Genomic DNA, 14,904 nt, shown 5'->3' with positions numbered 1-14,904 from the left:
CTCTCAGAGTCCCATTTATCTTATTTGTAATCTTGTAGGAGTGTGACGGAATTAGAGATAAAGATGTAAAGTGTTTAACCTAGTCCCTGGAATAGTGGTTCTCAGATTTGGATGCTCATTAGAACACCCAGGAAGCATTTGAAAATCCCAGTGCCCAGGGTGCTCCCAGGCCAATTATACCAGAATTTTCAGAGCAGGGCCCAGGCACCAGCGATTTGTATAGCTCCCTAGGAGAGATTAGTGTGCAGGGTTAAGAACATCTGGGGACCAGCAAGTTAGTGTAATGGCTATGTCGCTGAACTCCCATGTAGTCAACCGTGGTTCAAGTCCCGGACCCGGTGGCTTAAACTCATGCCAGGCACGTGTGCATGTGTGCCCACGATCCCAAGAGGAGAATGGAGGAGAAGGGATTGCGGCATGGCCTTCCCCCCAGGGGGTGATTTCTTGCTTTCTATCTCTCTGTCTCTCTCTGTCTTTCTGGCGAGTGCACGCAACTTTCAACAAAACCCTCTCAAAAAAAAAAAAAAAAACAACTCACGCTGGGCATGTGTGTGTGCATGCCCAAGATCCTGAGAGGAGGATGGAAGAGAAGGGATTGTGGTGTGGCCACTCCCCCTGGGGGAATGATTTCTCGCTTTCTGTCTCTCTGTCTCTCTCTGTCTGACTGGCAGGTGCACACGCCCTATAGCAAAAACACTCTGCCCCCTAAAAAATAATAAAAACATCTGGCTGAGCACATGTCCAGCTCCACAGCTCAGAAGCATCTATACCTATTTGAAACTATGGAAATAAACCTTCCAAAGTCTACATTTTACTTTATCTCTCAGTTCTAGGCTTCTGGTCAGTTGGCCCAGCCACTATGGCTGTAGTTTAAAGATCAGCGTTCACATAAGGAATCTTGGAAAAAGCTTTTTATTGGATCATCAGAAAAGTCATGAGTACTTTTCTATACAAAAATGCATCATGACTTTTCTGATGACCCAATAGTAAAGTGTACTGTGCAGACATATCCTAAATTTGAAGAATTATAATACCTGTGTAATTGTGAATCCGCCTGTGTAACCACTATACAGGTAAAAAACCAGGACGTTATTCCCTGAGCAAATATTACCTTCATTCCATGCTCAGAGATCATCGCCATATTGACTTACTTATTATTATTATTTTTTCAGATTGGGTATTACTATGTCGCCCAGGCCAGCCTTGAGCGCATGATCCTCTTGCCTCAGTTTCTCGGACTGTGGAATTACAAGTGCATGCTACTGCACCCAGCCTTTAGATCCCACCAGAAATTGAACCTGGATCTCTCAGGTGGTCCCAGCCTGCAGAGCATGTACCACTGTGGCTGGGCCTAGACTAACTTCTAACAACCGTGCTGGGATTTACCTCCATGCTGACTCCCTTGTTCAGTAATGTGGGTAGCTAAGCTTTCCTTTAGGGAGTCAGAAATCAGCAAGGGTACACTTACACGCTGCAGGACAGTCAAGCCGCCTCTTAGGAGCTGATGGTGCTGCAACTCTGGGAAGGACTTTTAGCCAGGAACCAAGAGCCCTGTGTGCTGAAACAATGGCACAGCAGTTGTGGGCTGGGTCCCAGGGTCAGACGATACCCTAGCTTTAGTATTGCTCCCACTACTTCCTAGGTCAGTGACTTTGGGCAGCCTTTGGGAAATTGAGTAACCCCTACAAGCCTCAGTCTTACCACATAAAATAGACATGAAAAATCCAGTTTTTCTTCTGATAGGTAATGGTAAGGATGACATGAAGTACTGCCTGTGAACAATTCTGCCCAGAGCTTGTCACCCAGAAAACGCTGAATAGTCTTATTTTGATGCAAATAGCTTCAAAATCTCCATAGTTCAATGCATGAAATATATAGTTGAAATATTTTCTTCCTTCTCTTGATTGTTTTTACTCAAATCCCTGCAAAGTGTACACTGATTTTTAATTTTGGTAAAATACAGATGACATAGAATACTATTTTAACTATTTTTAAGTGTATTGTCTAGAAGTATCAAATATATTCACATTGTTGTGCAACCATTACCATTACCCATTTCCAGAAACTTCCCCTTGCAAAACTAAAACTCCATATCCATTAAGCAACAACTTCCCATCCCTACCTCCCCTTAGCCTCTGGAAACCACCATTATATTTCTGTTTCCTATTAATCTGACAGTCTAGATATCTCATATAAGTGGAATCATTCAGTATTTGTCTTTTTGTGACTGGATTATTTCAGTTAGCCCAATGTCCTCCAGTTTCATCCATGTTATAGCATGTATACAAATTTCCCTTTTTAAAAAAGGCTGAATAGGGAACAAAAGATGGCATAATGGTTATGTCGTTGGGCTCCCACATGGCTGACTGTGGTTTGAGTCCCAGACCCAGAGGCTTGAAACTCATGCCAGGCCGTGTGCCTGCATGCCCAAAATTCTGAGAGGAGAATGGAGGAGAAGGTATTGCAATGTGGCCATCCCCTCTGGGGATTGATTTCTTGCTTTCTGTCTCTCTGGTGAGCAATCATGCCCTATATCAAAAATATCTCAAAAAAAAGGGCTGAATAATATTTTACTAAATGTGTACACTACATTTTGCTTACCCATTCATGTGTGAGAGACATCTGGTGGCTTCCTTTTAGCTATTGGGAATGATGCTGCTATGAACATAAATATTCCTATATCTCTTTGAGAATCTGCTTTCACTTCTTTTGGATAGGTACCCAAAAGTGGAATTGTTGAATTATATGGTGGCTCTATTTTTAAAAGGTTTTTTTCTTTTTTTCTTCTATGAGTGAGAGAGACAGTAAGAGAGAGAGAGAGAAGTCACCCTCAAGAATGTCTTTACATCCCATTGCAGCCCCAGACTTGGCCAGCCTGGGATCATGGGCATGTATATGCCTATGTATTCATGGAGGTCTCTTCACCTTCCCTCATAAAAAAGCTTTACAGAGCACCGTGCTACATCTAGGCCACCATCTGGACACCTATTTTAAATTTTTTGAAGAATTTCTAAATTTTTTTCACAGTAGCTATGTAATTTTACTTTTCTACCAACCATGTACAAGGGTCCCAACTTCTCCACATCCTCCCTAACATTTTTTTAATTTCCTTTCATGTGTGTGTGTGTCTGTATGTGTGTACGTTTGAGAATGGCTATCCTAATGAGCCTGTTGCATTGATTTCTTTGAAAAGTGTGCATTTGTTCCTGGCCTCACTTAGGTGCCACCTGTATTGGTTGAAAGCGGAGTGGCTGAAGACCACTGATCAGTTTCCCAGGGTGGCTAGTAGAGTGGGTGATAGCAGAGGTAAAAGTCTGCCCCTGAGGTGTTTTTAAGGGTGACAGCTGTTCCCGCAGCATAGCAGTTAAGCACTGTGCAGGGGCAGCCAGATCCCATATGGTCCACTGTGGTTTGAATCCTAGGTTCAGTAGCTTAAAGAACACACCAGGCATGTGCATGCATGTTCAAGATCTTGATGGGATGAAGAAATAGAGGGGAAAAAGGTGTACTGTGACCAGGTCTGTCGGGGGTTGCTTTCTCTCTGTTTGTCATGCATGTGCATGTGCTTTCTGGGCAAAACATAAACAAAAAGAAATGCAAAACAGAACAAATAAATAAAAACAAAGGTGATGCACTGCACAGAAAACTGTGAGTTGTTTAGAATTCACTTGCTTATATTTTTTAGCTCAAATTTTATAAAATCTACCATAGGCGAATGAATACCACTAAGCAGAAGCAAAAATCAAGTCTAGAGCTTCTGTATGAATATTACTTTTCAATGTTTAATAATATTTTTCAAATAGTTCATTGGTATCACAAGTTTGATAAATCTAAAACAAGAGCTGCAGACTGGTCTGTACTGAGTGTGTCTGCCAGAGTCTTAAAAATGGGGGTGTATCTATGTATTACATATATCTCTCTTTTCCTCTGCTTGCAAAAGTAATAAAGGCTTTTCATAAAAATTCCAAATATTGCAGAAATAAATAATATAGAAAATGGAAGCCCCATTGTAATTCTATCCTTCATATAAAAACACTGTTGAGAGTTAGTATATATTCCTCCAAATATTATTTGTGTATGTATGCTTTGAAAATATGTATTTAAATGCAAAACATCAATATGGGTTTTTATTTATTTATTTACTTATAGAGGTTTTTGCCTTAAGGCACATATGCTCAGGGAGAGAGAGAGAGAGACAGAGACAGAGACAGTGAGAGGGAAAGCAAGAAATCATCCCCGGGGGGGGTGGCTACACCACAATCTATGCTTCTCCATTCTCCTCCTGGGACCTTGGGCACACATTCATAGACACCTGACATGATTTCCAAGCCACTAGGTCTAGGACTTGCACCATGGTTGGCCATGTGGAAATCCAGTAACATAACCACTACACCATTTGCTGCTCCCCAGTATGATTTTTACAACCATACTTTCCCCCTCTTCTTATGAGAGAGAGGAAAGGAGAGAAAGAAAGAGAAAAGGAGAGGGATGGAGATAGGTATTTGTGACAGGGTCTCACCATGCTCTTCTCACCCTAGCTTCTCAATTAGCTAGGATTGCAGGAGCACATAACTGTGCTTAGTGTGTTCAGGTTCGCCTGAGAACTGAATCTGAGTCTGGAAGCCATAGTACCACTCCCAAGCAGTGGCATTTCCTGTGTGCTCTGATGGCTGGGCCTGCAACTGTGTTTTTCCTGTGACTTCTTTTTTTTTTTTGGAGAGATTTTCACTGTAGGGCGCGTGTGCTCGCCAGACAGACAGAGAGAGACATAGAGACAGAAAGCGAGAAATCACCCCCCAGGGGGGATGGTCACGCCGCAATCCCTTCTCCTCCATTCTCCTCTCGGGATCTTGGGCACGCACGCACACGCGCCCAGCGTGAGTTTTAAGCCACCGGGTCCGGGACACGAACCGCGGTCGACTACGTGGGAGTCCAGCGACATAGCTATTACGCTAACTGCTGGTTCCCCCTGTGACTTCTTAAGGACTGGGCTTCTCAGTCTCTTTTTCTTGCAAGTGTCAAAGCTAGTACCAGAGCCAAGATGGCAGGAGCTCAGCCCAAAGGAAGCCCTGATGGAATCTGAAGAGAGCAGTGTTCATTGGAAAGATGATCTGAGGCAGAGAGGCAAAGGTGCACGGTGGCTGTGATTCCACTCTTTTGAAATTTCTAGACTTATTAAACTGCTTTCAGAAATCATCCTTGATCTGACATGATGCATTTTCTAATGCCAGTCTGTTATTTTCTTAGAAATAGCCATATGATGCATTTCCAGACTGCCCCACTGAGAGTCCTGATTCTGTCCAATAAGCTCATAGAAACCACAAGGGTGTGTACCTACAGGAACTTAGGCCCTCTGCCTCATCCCTTGTCCCGGCCTGCGGGACCGTGGAACAGGTTCCTTGGGGGAGGGAGTGAGAGATGGGACAAACACACGCACACACACTACCAGGTGCTGATCAAGTCGTCGTCTTCGTCTGTTTTTGTTTATTCAGGAAAAATGGCGAGTTATATACAGCTGGTGGGAGCCAATTGGTTGCCCGAAATGCAAATGAGATAGAACAGCATGAACCAATCATTGCTGTGGGTGGATCTCTCCCGTTGCCTAGAAACCCAATCACTTCTGGGGAGAACGGTTGGTCACATGATTTCTGAGAAACAATTTGCTCAGTGAGGAAGTGAAGCCTAATGGTTTCAAGATGGCGGATAGCTCGAGATGGCTTCTGTACGCAGTGCTCGCCACAATCCCTCAGGTGTACCCGTCTGTGACCTGGATGTGGTGGCCTGCCTTTCCTGCGTTGTTTTCATGTTTTTGATCCGGTCTGTCTCTCTGTGTAGATGGTCTAGTCAGATACTCAGGTGATTCTCATCATTCGCAGTAATCGTGTTCTAGAAAGTCATCATAAACACTGTTGTGACATTTACTGATCTGTGCTCTTAGGGGAAACAGGTTCCTGCAAGCCCTGGTCACAAGCTTTTCGGTAATCAGTTAATACATAATTTAAGAAACGGGCATTTCTGGGACCAGCAGTTAGCGTAATGGCTATGTCGCTGGACTCCCATGTAGTCAACCGCGGTTTGCATCCTGGACTGGGTGGCTTAAACTCATGCCGGGCGCGTGTGCGAGCATGCCCAAGATCCCAAGAGGAGAATGGAGGAGAAGGGATTACGGCATGGCCCTCCTCCCTTGGGGGGGGATTTCTCGTTTTCTGTCTCTCTGTCTCTCTCTGTCTTTCTGACGAGAGCATGCACCCTATAGTAAAAACATCTCCAAAAAAAAAGAAACAGGCATTTCTATTTAAAGATATCTTATTTAATATATATTGTTGATTCACTAACACTGAACCATGACAACAGCATTGTAACTCAGGCCTGAGTGAACTTAATTTCACACACAAATTTTCTCCATAAAGCATATCTCAACTTTCTTGTCTGAGGAACACATAACAGTGCTGAAGCACTATGCCTTTAAAAATTTTTTTCTACAGGGTATGTGTGCTTACTGCAGAGAGACAGAGAGAGAGGGAAAGTAAGAAAGCATTCCCCCACCCCCGGGGGCAGGGAGAAAGATCACACTGTAATCCCTTTTATTCCTATTCTTTGCTCAGGATTTTGGGCACATGCACCTGGTATTTTTTTTTTTAAAAAGAGTTTTTTTGCCTTAGGGTTCATGCATTTGCCAGAGAGAGAGAGAGAGACAGAGATAGAGACAGTGAGAGGGAAAGTGAGAAGTCACCCTCCCAGGGGGGATGGCCATGCCACATCCTTTCTCCTCCATTCTCCTCCTGGGGTCTCAGGCACACATGCACACGTGCCCAACGTGGGTTTCAAGTCACCAGGTTGGGACTTGAGCCATGGTCAGCCATATGGGAGTCTAGTGACATAACTACTATTCAGTCTGTGATTTTTAGGCTGCTGGGTCCTGACTCTAACCATGTGGTCAGCTATATGGGATCTATGAAGCCACCTGGCTATCCCAGCACTGTGCCATTTTAATCAGTAAAATCACCAAGTGAGAACACAACAATGGGCAAAATGTAACATTGCATAGGTCAAATGTGATATGAGAGCTGAAGCAAAGAGGCAGAGCCTGGATCCACCTTTGTTGGGAGTGATTCACATTTTTTGCTGCTCTATGTTTGTAAATTACCATGGGAGTGCCCCAAGTATTGATTTTGGGGTTACAAATAAATTTTAGAGAATAAGTGAATTTGCCAGTATGGAATACACAGATAAGTGTCTACTATATTTCTCTGGCCTGGGGTGGTGGTGGGAGTGGGAGGAGCTGAAAGAGCTGCAGATGGAGGCAAAAAGGCCCTGGATTCAGAGCCAGGTGGTGACTTAAAGGAATTAATCACTCTGGCCCCAATCATCTTGTGGTGATGGGCAAAACCTACCTCTACTCTGAGTTTCTCCTCCTTTACTAACAATGGGGCTTGACTTCAGTTATGTTCAAGATCCTTTTTGCCCTCACTAAAGTTTGGTAATTCTGAGTTCTAGTTTCATGTAGGAACCAGGCAGTATCATGTGACTCACTGATGTGTTTCCTTGATGTTTTGTGTTGAAGCTTTCTCTGCATGTTGACCTCATGGCACTCTGTTTTCTCACATCGAGATTATGAGCCTTAAAATAAATTGCAAGAAAAGCCTTTTATATCTTGACTTATAAAGAAATACCCCAGACTGTGATTGTATAAAGACCAAGGTAAAAAATGAGACTTTATCATTGTGGAAAGAACATGCAATTCTACAGCCAAGAATGCCTTTTCCAAAAGTAGGAGCAATTGAAAGAGATTTTAGCATGGCTCAGGTTAGTAGATCTATAGAGGTGAGTGGTATGGTTAATACTTTATAGTGGAATCTATGTAATTTTACTCAGTAGGTGAAATGAAAAGAATAAACTGGCAAAGTTTTCAGAGAAAAAAAATCAAGAGCTGAATGAAAATGCCATATTTACTGTGTAGTAAAATTGTCAGAGGAATTAAAGAACACCCAACATGTGTATATATTCAGCCGGTAATATTTAATTAGAGCAGAAAACGATCCAATAAACCTGTGTTATGATAACATCAATTAAATAAAATATAAAACAGTAAGAATACCCATTCTTTCTTTCTTATAACTGTGAGAGAAGGCACCAAGGATGGGCTTAAGAGGAAGGTGAACTTTCTAGGTTGGCAGGTGGATAAACCACCAAGGAGCATCTTGAAATGCATGCTTTCCACCATATTTCTAATTAACTTGGCTTATTCCCATTGGATGGTGAAGAAAATCCATAATGTGTTAGAGTGCTTTATTTTTCCTTTCAAATCAGAACCCAATTTATCACTGCCAGATAATAAGTGAAAAGGTCATCTTCTCACTTTGAAATTTCTGAATCATTTAATAGCTAATTTGTACTGCTAATTACTACCTTTCACTGCTGTAATTATTTTGAATTATTGTCCTCCTGCTACTATTAATGGGCAAGGCAGGGGACAATACAACATAACTCTAAGTTCCAATTGGTTAGTCTGGCAAATTGAGCCACTTGGAAGTGGCTGAGAAGGATTTGTTATTTCACTCAGCTTTGCTGGATTATTAAAAACAAAACAAAAACCCCAATAATCCCCCACCCCCCTAAAAACAAAAAAACAAACAAACAAAAAAACCCAGCAGCTAAAACATTATTTGTATTTTCCCAATCTAGAGCTACTTTTCGTGAGTATTTGGTATGGAGACCCTCTTTTTGGCCGAGTGCTAGTGATAGTAAAGTTAAGCACTTTCCCTGCTATTCTAATTGCTTTTGTGGTCCCCAGATACCCTTGAAATACCTGTAGGCTTAATTAACTCCCCACATACTTTCTGGGAGCAGCTTACCAACCATGTGGCTGGCCAGACATCTTAGGATAAACCTTGGTCAAAAACTGAGAACTAATTTAGATGACACTGTGGGGAGATTCTCAATGTTATGATTCTAGGATAAAATGTGAACATAGTCACTTTGGTCCTGTTTTTGAGGCATTTTGGTAAAATTTTACAAGTTGATCTTTGAAATCAGTCATCTTGGTGGGATATAGAGTACCAAAAGGTTTTGCCACCCCAGACTTCTCCCAAGCATATCTAGGAAGTCTATATCCCATGCAATAGCCAAAAAGTCTATATTTGTTTCTTCAAATCCAAGAGATCTTTTGGTTCTATTTTTAAAAGAGTTATTTAGAGACCAGCAACTGGCATACCGGTTAAGGTGCTGGCCTCCCATGTTGTTAACAGCAGTTCGAGTGCTGGGCCCAGCAGCTTGAAATTCATGCTGAGTGCATGTACTTGTGTATGTGTGTCCAAGACCCTTTGTGGATATCCTGAGAATGAAGGAGAAGGGATTGTGAGGTGGCCAGCCCTCAGGGAGTGATTTTTTGCTTTCTGTCTCTTTGTCTCTCTGGTGAGTGCATGTGCCTTATAGCAAAAAAATCTCTCTCAAAAAAGGTTATGTATTCTTTTTCTTCTGAGAGAGAGAAGGAGAGAGACAGACACCACCAAGAGAATCTTCATACTGTGATCCACTTTCTGTCCCAGATAGTCCAGACCAGGAGCATACATGTATGCCTGGCATGTAAAGGGAAGTCTTCGAGCGTGATCCAAGACTTTCTCAAGTAGATCCAGTTACATTACTGCTACTCCTCCAACTAGCTCCTCCTTTTTTCTTAAGAGTGAATACCCTAATTATGAACAGATATCACCCGGGAGCTCAGCATATTTGGCCTTCACCAACCACCATGACCCTAGAGGATATAGCTTGGATGAGAGAAGCCTGTGAAAGAGGGGAAAGTAGAGAAGAAACTTTCTCTGCTCTGTAATTTTGCTCAGGGTAAACCCTTCTCATAACATATGCTGGGGTTACTGTGATATATTTTGTTGATGCACTTTATACATTATACAGATTCATTGATTTTTATTCAAATGGATTGAGTTGACTATTATAAGGTGTATGCAGGAAGAAAACTTTGATGTAGCTATGCTAGGTGGAGGTTTAAAAGTGACAGAATTTGAAGGAAGCACAGTTTGAGGTTCCTTGGAAGGGATGAGACTAAAGGGTTAACATAGTATATCATGCCATTGCTATGGGATAGGAGTGACAGCATAAGAGAGCATATTATCCTTGATTGTTTTCCAGTAGTAATCATTACCATCTGTCAGCTGCCAGGGAAGCCTTGTGACATTGTGGAATAAGTATAGGATTTGGAATAATAAATGTAATGGCTAACCATTATCATGTTAGTGCTTCCAAGCTGCTGCTGTGCCCAGTTCGTAACATGCATTCATTATCTCATTGCATCCTTCTGATGAAGGCACCGTGATCATTCTGTCTTATAGATGAGGTAGTTAGGTAAATCCTATGTGACCATACAGCTGGGAAACGGCAGAGCTACTGAACTCACACTTAAGATTCCCTCTCTCCGGGGTCTGCATTCCTTAGTCACATGCTGCTATTTTAAGGGGTCCAGAAAGTTCTTCTGCTCAGTGATGGGAAAATGAATAGTCACACTGGAAAAAATAAAAAGAAGGCTAGTAATAATAAAAAGAAACACCAAAAATGTTGAGAAGTAAAGGGCTTGAATCTCTTGCCACTGTGACCATAGGAGTTCCAAGTATCTTACCTTGGTCTCCCTGATGCTTCTGGCCCTAACATTAGTAGCCATCATTCTTTGTTCTCATAAATCATAGGGCTCAGTCCAGCCTGGCTCCTGGGAGACCCCTCTTTGAGGATTTTTTTTTTTAATAAGTTTCTCCAATGCCATGATCTAGTCACGGGTGTGTAATGGCGCACCTAGAGGATTCTAACTCCATAGATGAGAGCCTCCTTTGAGGAAAAACAACTTCTGTGGTTCCATTTAAACAATAATAACTTAATGAACTTTCATTATATTTTTAAGGGAAATTTACAGGAATATTGAGCAAAAAGTATTGAGAGTTTCCATATTACACACCCTCCTCTGTTTTCCTTATTATTACCATTTCGTATTAGCAATGTACATTTGGTATGAATGATTAACTAATGTTGATATATTATTAATTAAAGACCATAGTTCACATTAGGGCTCATTATTTATTTTGTATAGTTCCGTGCATAATGACATGTATCTACTATTGCAGAATCCATGCAGAATAGTTTAACTGTCCTAAAAATCCCCTGTTCTACGTATTCATGCCCATGGTAGCCTCTGCTTCTTTGTCTCTATAGTTTTGCCTTTTCCAGAATGTCATACAGTTGGACTCCTACAGCATAAAGCCTTTCAAACTAGTTTCTTTAACTTAGCAATGTACCGTTAAGATTCCTCCATGTCTTTTCATGGATTGACAGCTCATTTCTTTTTATCAGTGAAAAAATATTCCATTGTCTGCCTGTACCACAGTTTACCCATTCATCTGCTGAAGGATGTTTTAGTTGATTCCAATTCTCAGCAATTTTGAATAAAGTTACTATTGATATTTCCATGTAGGTTTTTGGATGGACATAACTTTTCAACTGACTTGGGGAAATATCAAGGATCATGATTGCTGGATAATGTGGTAACTTTGGTTTTGTAGGAAATTGTCAAACCGCCTTCCAAAGTGGCTGAACCATTTTGCATTCCCACCAGCAATGAATGAGCATTCGCATTGTTCCAAATCCTTACCAACGTTGATATGCTCGGAATTTAGGACTAGGGCTCCCCTCCCCTCCCCACCCCCCGGGTTTGGGCCTGGCTGGCCTTGAGCTCATGATCCTCTAGCCTCACTCTCCTAAGTCACTGGAATTATAAGCGCATGCCACCATGCCTGGCCTTTAGGTTGGACTGGGAACCAAACTTGGGCCTCCCGTGCAGTCCCAGGCTGCAAAGCACAGAGTCAACATTCCCCCTTGGATGGGTTGGAGTTTGATCATTCTAATAGGTACATGGTGGTATCACATTTTAATAAGCGTTTCCCTGATGGTACATGATATGGACCATCTTTCCATACACTTATTTACCACCTGAATATTTTCTTTGGTAATGTATCTGTTCAGATCTTTTGCTCACATTTAGATTATTTTTCTGGGGGCCAGCAGGTGATGTGATGATTAAGGTGTTGTACTCCTACATGGGTGACGCCATTTGAGTCCCAGATTCTGTGGCTTGAGTTTCAAGGTTCATGTGCCTGAATACCCACGATCCCGAGAAGAGAACAGAGGAGAAGGGATTGAGGCATGGTCATTCCCCCAGGTGGCGGGTGTGCATGTGTGTGTGTGTGTGTGTTCTCACTTTCTCTCTTTCTGTCTCTTTCTGTGTCTCTCCAGTGAGTGAATGTGACCTATGTCAGACACCTGAAAAAAAATTCTTTTTCTGTTTTTTTATTGTTAAGTTTTAAGAGGTTTCTAAATATTTTGGGTACCAATCCTTTATCAGATATGTACTTTATGAATATTTTCTCTAATCTCGGCTTTTTCTTTTTATTTTCTTAATAGTTCTTTTCAAAGATGTCTAGGTTTCTCTTTCTGAGAGAAATAGCTAGTTATTGCTTTAAGAAAGCACTGACTTTAACGTTCTTTTTCTGTACAATCTCCTTGGCAGAGCTGTGTCAGCTTTGAGTGTTCTAGTAGGTGGCTTGCATTGTATGTTATAAATGATAATGTGGTCAGTTTCTATTATGGAAGAGGAAAGTCCAGGAGCCAAGTTAAAGAATCCAATGAGTATTTGTTAAACGTTTGCTATGTGTACTGCTCTAGGAGAATGTTGGAGTGATAAGGCAAAGCGGGCAGAGTCATTCTCAGGGCACTGAGAGTGTGGTGGAAGAGACTTTATAAACCAATCACAGCCCAGTGTGGAAAGAAAAATGGAAAAGGATTCTGGGAAGCACTGAACATGGACCCTCAGACCAGTCCATAGGGCCAGGAAAGGCTTTGCCCAAGAAGAGAGGGGTTGCCTGAATCTGAAAGATGAGCCAGGGGTAGGCAGTGAGAGGTGTGTGGTACATATGATGAGGAAACTATACCAGCTGAGTAAATAGGTGCCTCTGAGTTATTTGAGATGTCAGCTGAGTAAATAGGTGCCTCTGAGTTATTTTATTTGCTTCAGGCTACAGAGATCGATAGGTTTTTGGAAACTAGGAAAGGTGATAGAATTTGCCTTAAATTTCCCTTAGGTTTCTTTAAAAATTTTAATTTAGGATTCTTTAGGGATCTTCCTAAATCATTGGTTCTCAATCATGGCTACATGGAAAGCTCTTAAAAAAAGTTACCCATGCTGGGCTCTGTGCCAGACCAGCTGAGTTAGTCTTAGGGGCAGAGCCTGGGTCCTGGCATTTGTTCAAAGTCCCCAAGAGAGTCTGACACAAAATGAAGGAGAAGAATTGCTATTATGAAGGGAGGGGATCTTTCCAGCACAATCCACCTCTGTTTTTATGATGGCATTGTGCTTTCTAATTCAGGCAGGCTCTATATATGTATGTATATGCCTTTCTAATTCAGGCAGGCTCTATATATGTATATGTACACATATGGGTACACAAACCTATTGTATAAATAAGGAATGTTTGCAAACTGGCTTTTTTGTATCCTATAGATGCAAATGCCTCTATTTCCTGCTCCTGCTAGGGCCTATCGTCTAAGCTGCACACTGAGCCACGTCTCCTGCAATGCTCACGGCTACAGTGTACCTGTGTTTTAATCACCTACTCTGGCCTGGATCATCTATTCTAATTTCTATTTTCTCTGGTTCTGGTTTTTCACTTTATATATTTCTATTCCACTGCATATTATGCAGTAAGCCTACTTCAAATTTTTGGGGAGAATGAGGTCAATATGAATAAATAAAGTTAGATAGAATCATGCCAGGTTCCTGGTAATGATAAATAAATGTTTATGAGAGAATCAATGAGAAAAGTCATTCTTTTTTATTTTTTCAAATTTTTCTTTGTATGAATAAACGAAAGCCCTCCAAATTACAATGTGAAGAGCGCTATATAAAATTCCCATAAAAATTATAGTAGGATTGTTTTTATCAGTGGGGCAATTATTGTAGCTTCTTCTGAATTGAACAGCATCCGCTTGAATGCATGCTCTTCTTTGTGACAATCTAAATTTATGTAAGTACTGATCACAGCAAAAATTAAAGTTTTTAACTTTAATGAAATGACTTTGTTTGAAATAACGTACATTTCCATGACACCAACACTAGTTTTTGGGGCCACAGTAAGGTACACAGAATTACATCCTTAATCAATATGAATGCCAATATTTCAAGCAGTAATTTCTGTTACATGGCAAACAAAAATCAAGAAAGCAACCATTAAACAAAAGAGACCCATAGCTTCAGACCAGGCAAATCCCAGGATAGCAATAGGAGAACAGTTGCTGCTTCAGTGAAGGGTTTCTGGCATAACCAATGATAAGGCTGCCAAAGACTGTTCCAATACCTGCACCAGAACCAGCCATTCGTACTGCTGCAGCACCAGCACCAATAAATTTGGCAGCAGTATCAATGTCTCTGCTGATTGCACTGGTTTGAAATCCCCTCTGGATTAGCTGAGACACACCATTCTGGGCCCCATTAAATACCATAGAGCCCTCTCTAGTCCTTGCCTCAGATTGAGATAACACTGCTGTAGAAATTGGTTTGTATAGAACTCTGGATCCAGCTCAGATCAGAGCGGGGGAGCAGGTGAGCTTGGCTCAGGTAAACATCTTACACACTTCCGGGCGGAGCGGCTGGAGGACTCGGATGACAAGCATCATGGGCTCCTCTCCTGCTTCCTCTCTTCTTGGGAGGTGGTGGCGGCAGCTATGGCGGCAGAGGTCAAAGGAGTAGTGCTCAGAAAAGTCATTCTTGAGACATTTTAGAGGTTATGGCGATGTGAAGGAGTTTGGAAACAGACACTTGCCATCACACCTGTTTTGTATGTGTATCAAGAG

General features: G+C 41.7%; 1 pseudogene; it reads right to left on the bottom strand.

Annotated features, from left to right (window-relative positions):
* Positions 1-14,231: 14,231 nt before the first annotated feature.
* LOC102500932 (ATP synthase F(0) complex subunit C3, mitochondrial pseudogene) lies at positions 14,232-14,676 on the bottom strand (annotated as a pseudogene).
* Between the last annotated feature and the right edge of the window lie 228 nt (positions 14,677-14,904).

The sequence above is a fragment of the Tupaia chinensis genome, unplaced genomic scaffold (assembly GCF_000334495.1).
Source record: "Tupaia chinensis unplaced genomic scaffold, TupChi_1.0 Scaffold000113_1, whole genome shotgun sequence".
Classification (NCBI taxonomy): Eukaryota; Metazoa; Chordata; class Mammalia; order Scandentia; family Tupaiidae; genus Tupaia; species Tupaia belangeri.
Note: the sequence above shows the minus strand (reverse complement) of the source record. Positions and strands in the feature narration are given on the sequence as shown.